The 6,499-nt window shown below is 44.0% G+C and overlaps 1 protein-coding gene across 4 annotated transcripts in view; it reads right to left on the bottom strand.

The window, feature by feature from the left end:
- The window catches only part of Kiaa1211 (KIAA1211 ortholog), a 217,024-nt gene that overhangs the window by 123,340 nt on the left and 87,185 nt on the right, over nt 1–6,499 (bottom strand). For 3 of the 4 annotated variants that reach the window (XM_013350803.2, XM_026784982.1, XM_026784981.1), the window contains exon 2: nt 975–1,123. The gene's annotated coding sequence lies outside the window, so the exon portion shown is untranslated. Of the gene's footprint in view, nt 1–974; nt 1,124–2,055; nt 2,105–6,499 lie in introns of those variants that run through there. The other variant, XM_026784980.1, reaches the window with a different exon arrangement.

Here is a 6,499-nt window from a genome sequence, read left to right as displayed (position 1 = left end):
ATACTATGGGCCTGTAGGCCAAAAATGGATGCCTGCTACATTACAGAAGAACTTTGTGTGACTGTCCAGGCAGCGAGATGTCTTAGTCAATTCTAGAGTTTTGGAAGTTTCTTACAATGCACTTCCTGTTTACTTAGGTAATATTTTATCCTTCTGCGGTGCTTGACGGAGTTGAAGAATAGATAGTTATAGTTATAGTTTTCCTTAGTTATGATAGAAGATAAAGTAGCTATAAATATTGCAACTGTAATTCTTGCTTGATACCTGTTTTGTTATATGTAATTTTATTATGTTAGAGTTAAAACCTTCCTTTTATTTAGACAGAAAGGGGAAGATAATGTGGAAAATCCTTCTGTCTATGTGTTGCCTTATTGGTTAATGAATAAAGAAACTGCTTTGGCCTCTGATAGGGCAGAGTAGAGCTATGTGAGAAAACTAAACTGAATGCTGGGAGAAAGTAGGCAGAGTCAGTGAGAAGTCATATAGCTGCCAGAGGAGAAAGACATGAGCCACCAGCCAGAACCTTGCTAGTACCACGGGCCTCATGGTAAAATATAAAATAATAGGAATGGGTTAATTTAAGACGTAAGAGTTGGCTAGGAATACACTAGAGTCATTGGCCAAGCAGTATTATAATTAATAAAGTTTCTGTGTGAGTATTTTGGGTCAGGGCAGCCAGGAACAAATGAGCAGCCTCCGTCTACACCCTCCTATTTACAAAGCTTATTCCTGTGTTTCTTTGTTTAATCAAACATAGGAGTTCAGGGAATATAAGTGACTCGTTCAAGTTTATTCAGGTGGCGAATAGGAAGGCCGGGAACCAGAAGGATTTTGAGTGACAAAGATCGCCAACCCCATATTTAGTAACTGCACCCTGTCCATTTTACAGTCCCACTCCCAGAAAAAAAAGAGACATTCTCTAGTTGCTTCTCCACAAGCGACTTCCCCACCAGTGCTCTACGCAGGCAACCTACCGTTCTGAAGGGACACAGATCCTATTGTTGCTGGATAATTCTCCACCAAACCTTTCTTCTTGCAAAGAAGTAGACCCGCCCTTGGGGGTATGTGTGTCAGGAACCGGGATGCAACACCGGGACACCCTGGGGATCACAGCTCTTGGGAACTGTTGAGAAAAAAGCAAAACAGAAAGATGTTTTATGTCTTCATCTTCTCAGAAGCCCTCAGCATGGTTCTCTTCTTTGTTTCTCAACCGAAATGAGTACAAAAGAGGTGGGCTCTGTTTGCTTGCTTTGCAAGACTTTTAATTAGGTTTAGGTAATATTGCACTTCATTGTGTGTCCTACGTTTTATTGCAAGGCTTTATCATATTTATTAGAAACTTACTCCTTTTGAGGAGACCAAAAGAATCTCATCAATGAGTATTGGTGTTTCTGCATTCCTGTACACAGCATTTCACACTTACTATTCAAGGGAAATTAGTTAAACTTGGAAAAGCCAGGGGCTCAGATTCAGTGCAGTGGAGAGTGAAGGCAGGGCTCACCAGGTTATCTCTTTCCCCAGAGGTAGGACACCTTTTTACCCAGATCCCTAACAGATTTAACAAGGTTAACATTTCCTGTGGGCCGGACATGTACGGACCCTTCTAGCTCTGCCTGGATAGACAGCATGACATATAACAGTGGCTTTTAACTGGGAACTCAGAGGGACATGTCCAGAGGAAAGCCGCAGTTTGGACGGTGTCCTTTGAAAATCCAGTAAAATGGGACAGAGACAGTAAGAAACCACTCCAAATGGGTCCAAACAACTGTATAGCGAGATCCCTTAGCTCCTGGCTAAGGACTAACATATCAGACTAACTTCCCACCGAATGCAACTAACACTCAGGTAAAAATCATCTCCAAATGTGTTTGAAAGCATGGTGGTGGTATGTCTGTAATCCAAGCAATCAAGTACACATGTACGCACACACACACACACACGCACGCACGCACGCACGCACGCTCGCACGCACGCACGCACGCACGCACGCACGCACACACGTGCACCAGCACCAGTAGCTGCTGTCACGGTCAAGACATAAAGAGGTCAACATACTGAAGACAGAGGAGCAGACAAACAGGTCAGCACCACCTTTCCTTTCACAGTATCTGTGTATTTTTCAGAAACACAGGGCAAGACTCCTGGGAATCCCTAGAGAAAGGCAGGTGAAGGAGATATCAGAGAGAGGGAAAAGTAAGACCACCGCCCAATGTTCTGCCTCTCTGAGCTGTGGGTGGGCAACTCCACTGAGCAGGGAAAGGTGAAACAGCTCTTGGTAGTTCCATGACGCCAGGGAAATGACAGCTACAGTTTAGAACCTGCCACTGAAGAAAGCATAAACAAATAGATAAACAAACAAATGAATACAAACAATCTCCTGGCTCAAATGAAGACCTAAACAGTATTCAGCTCAGCCTTATGTCAGTGTGGTGCCCGGTGTCTCTGACAGCATGATTGTTAGAAACAAAAGAAAAAGGTCTTGGGAGAAAACAAAACAAAAATAACCACACAGAAACAGTTTACACTCTCTCGGATGTTTTATACATAAAATGATGCATTCAGTAAGCAATGATGAGGTGAGGGGCTGGAAAGATGGAGGGATGGCTGCTCTTCCAGAGACCCTGGGTTCTATTCCCAGCACCCACATGGAAGTTCACAAGCATCCACAACTTGGATCTCAAGGGATCTACTGCCCTCATCTGGCCGTTGTGGGCACTTCATGCAGATGGTGCACAGACACACATGCAGGCAAACATGCATACCCACAAAATAAATAAATAAGCAAGCTAACAATGGTGAGGCAATACCAGAACATGGCATCATGGGGAGAAAAAAAAAGAGAAGCAACAAGACAAACTCTGGAATGTTTCAGAGAGAGATGAGGATATGATTTTTAAGAAGCTGTGATTTACATGATCCAGTTTATAGAGACTGGAAGGGACTGTGACACACACCACATGGCAGGCTACACAGCAAACTGAGTAAGGATGAAGACAGAGGTCACACTCACGGTAATCTTTAGTCATCTACGCAGCGACACGGTGCCTGAAGATTGTGACCACATACCCTCTGGAGGCAAAAGTCAAGCCCGTACAGACATGAACACACAAGTGGGACTCAGGAAGCAGGCCTACAGAACTTTCAACCAATGAAAATAAATCACAATTTGTTTTAAAACAAATTATCCTGAAATTAATTTAGAGATTAACAGGAAGTTATGAAAATTACTGTTTTTCACAATCGAGGTAAGATTTGCCCACAGTGACATAGACTGCTGGGGAGTGGCACATTTGATACATCATTGGTTTGGAGACGGGGTCTCACCTTGTGACTCTGGCCAGCCTGGAACTCGCTACATGGACCCATTTGGCCTGAATTCACAGAGGCCTGCCTGCCTCCATTCCTGAAGCACTGAGATTAAAACTGTGTGTCATCACACTTGGCTCCTCTTGGTACATTTTTTTATAATGAACCCAACTCTAGAACCATCAAGAAAGCACAGGACACTTCCACACTTGAAGAAAGTTCCTTCGCGACCCTGTCAGTGAAGTCCACATCTCCCTGGGAATACTGACACCCCATGACCACAGTTCCTCCTGAGCATCCCATGATGGATGTGAGTGTATGTCCTTGTGTCTGGCCACACACACCCAGCATAGGGTCCTGAAAGTCACCTGGGCTGCTAAGTGCATCGACAGTTTGTTCTTTTCTGTTGCAGAGAAACATTCCTGGCATGAAGACACCACGTTTGTGACACCTTCTCCTGAGGACGGGCATTTGTTTCCATTTGGGGCCATTTCGGACAAAGGTGTCCACTCCTCTACCTGCTTTTTGCAAACATTTATTTTGCTTTCTCTTGGGAAAAATGCCTTACCCTAGCCACCAGGTTACAGGTTGAGGGGTGCTTCACTCTAAGAAACTGCCAGACATTTTTGTAATCTGGCCGCCCCATTTTACATTCCCACCAATAATACACGACAGTTCCATATACTCGGCCTCAGGAACACTTAGGCGTTGCCAGCTTCCATTCCGAGGCATCACCGTGACACCTCTAACTGTGTCACCAAAGGACAAACGATTCAGGTTTTAAATAGGCAGAGGAATTCAGCAGACAGCTCTCCAAAGAAGAGACACACACCAGCGTGCATGTGGGAGAGTGTGGCACCATTAATTCAGGGGTGCAAGCACACCTTGATGAGCTGCCATGTCACACCCGCGATGAAGGCCACCATGGAAAGCACAGACAGCCAGTGTTCCTAGAGGTGTGGAGAAGTTAGACCTTCTATGTGGATTGTAAAATGGTATGATTTCTGCAAAAATAGAACAGCAGTTTCTCAAAACATTAAAAATAGAATCACCATGTGATCCAGACATTGCAATTTTGGGCATTTTAATTCTACAAAAGAATTAAAATAAATTTCAAATTTAGTATTTCAAATTTTAGTTATTAAATTATATACAAGACAGGGCAGCATTTTTGTAGCCCTGGTTGGCCTTGAATTCTATCTATAGACCAGGCTGGCCTTGAACTCATAGAGATGCACTTGCCTCTGCCTCCAGACTGCTAGGATTAAAAGGTATGTACCTGATTGTAAATAAGTTGTTTTTTAAAAAATAATTACAAACTTTAACATGTAGGCAAATTCACAAGTGAGATTTGACTTACACTACTAATGTACGTTTCAAAAGTTTTAAGTCTAAATATTTTCTTTAAATTTCTTGCCATTTAGACAAAATAGTACATACGGAATCTCAGATAAGTTTCCTGTCTATTATCCAGATGTTAGCTGAACAGAGCTGGTCCCATGGGTGTCCCCTAACTGTCAAAGTGGCAGTTACAAGTAGCCAGTTCCCTGGTGGAAACTTCCTCCTGGAAGCCCCTATCTAATGTCCCTTCTTACATCCACAGGGGAGCTGGGAAACATGTTTAGAACAGTCTGTAATTCAAGCATGGAAGCCAGGTATGGTAGCTCTTGGCTGGGCATGGTGGCACAGGCGTGTAATACCAGCCACAAAGGATGCTGTGGTAGAGTGGGTGATCCAGATGTCAGAAGACACACAGAAATCTGTCTTCTCCCTCCCCAGCCTTAACCAGCAACATCTGGGAGAAGGCATATGTGAAAGATCTCCTGAGAACCATGAGTGTGGAGGCTTGCTTGGACTCCAGAGAAAGTTCCAGGCTAGCCTAGATAACAGTGAGACCCTATTTCAAAGTTAATAAAAGTAAAAATAAAATTTCATGTATGTATATAACACACACACATACACACACAAAGAGCGGGGGGGGGTATAGTTTAGTGGTGAGACACTTGCCTTGTGCATATGAGGTCCTGGGTTCAGTTCCCAGTACCCAACAACCAAACCTAACCAAACACCCCTATATCTAACAAAGAAAAGAAGGTGGGCATGCGTGAGCAAAGCAAAGGAATGACGCCATAGTAAAGCCCGTGCCTTTGTACACTAACCAAATACTTAGAAAACAAAAACAAAAACTAATAGAAATATCTGAGTAGTTTTCCCCCTTAAATTTGCACAAAGCCAGTAAGAAAGAAACAACACGTTAGCTGACAACTTGGAGGCACAGGGACAAGCAACGCAAGGAAGAAAATCTGAACCGAGAGTGAGGCTGAAGCGGAATGCCCTGGAACATAGTGGAAAGCAAATCGCACAACCCGCTGTTGTCAGGAAGCCCAGTATAAAGCCCTATCTATAGGGTCATTGCTCTCAAGAGATGCCTGTGACCTGGCAGCTGAGAATGGGGTGTAACAGATACAGGGGGCTACTCATAGCTTTCTACCCGGGAGTAGAGGCTGCTGCCTGTTGTTTCCAGCCAGGTGGAGAGAGGTTCCCACCAGCCTTCAGGTGAGCATGGCCACCACACAGTCTTGGCTCATTCTCGATGGTCAGCCTTCAATGGCTGTACCATTTCCCCAGCCCTCATCCCACTCTCATTAGCAACAGGCAGAAGAAGCGGTGACACCAGCTTTGGTGGCTCTCAGTGGACAGCATGACCTGGAAAGTGATACTTTCTTCCCCTACGGACAGCAGGAATGATCTGGATTTCAATAGGGAAATCCTTATTTTAGTCTTGCCTAGACATGAAATGACACTGTGAAGTTGGAAATAAACAGGATATTAGTGATTTCCTTCCGCTCTGCCTCCAGGCACTATTTCAAATTGTGAGGTCTTCCATCTCCTGCCTTCCTCAGGAGAGCTTCTGGAAAGATGCAGAAGTTAATTGATCTCCCGTGAGCTGTGTGGTGGGGACTATGAGCTGCAAGGTGTAAGAAAAGCATTGTCGTGGGTAAACCTCTTCCACACCTTACCAGAGGAGGTGGGCTCCAAGGGGGACTTCAGAGCACCCACAGAGGTTTTAGGATTTCCTTTCTTTTATACAGAAACCATGTCTTAATCAATCAGTTGGGATAATCTGTAAGACTCCTGTTATAATTAATTTTATTTCAATTTTTCATTTCCCTGTTAAATTTCAGAGGCAATT

This window comes from Microtus ochrogaster, linkage group LG1 (assembly GCF_000317375.1).
Source record: "Microtus ochrogaster isolate Prairie Vole_2 linkage group LG1, MicOch1.0, whole genome shotgun sequence".
NCBI lineage: Eukaryota > Metazoa > Chordata > Mammalia > Rodentia > Cricetidae > Microtus > Microtus ochrogaster.
This window is presented reverse-complemented; position numbering and strand designations above follow the sequence as displayed.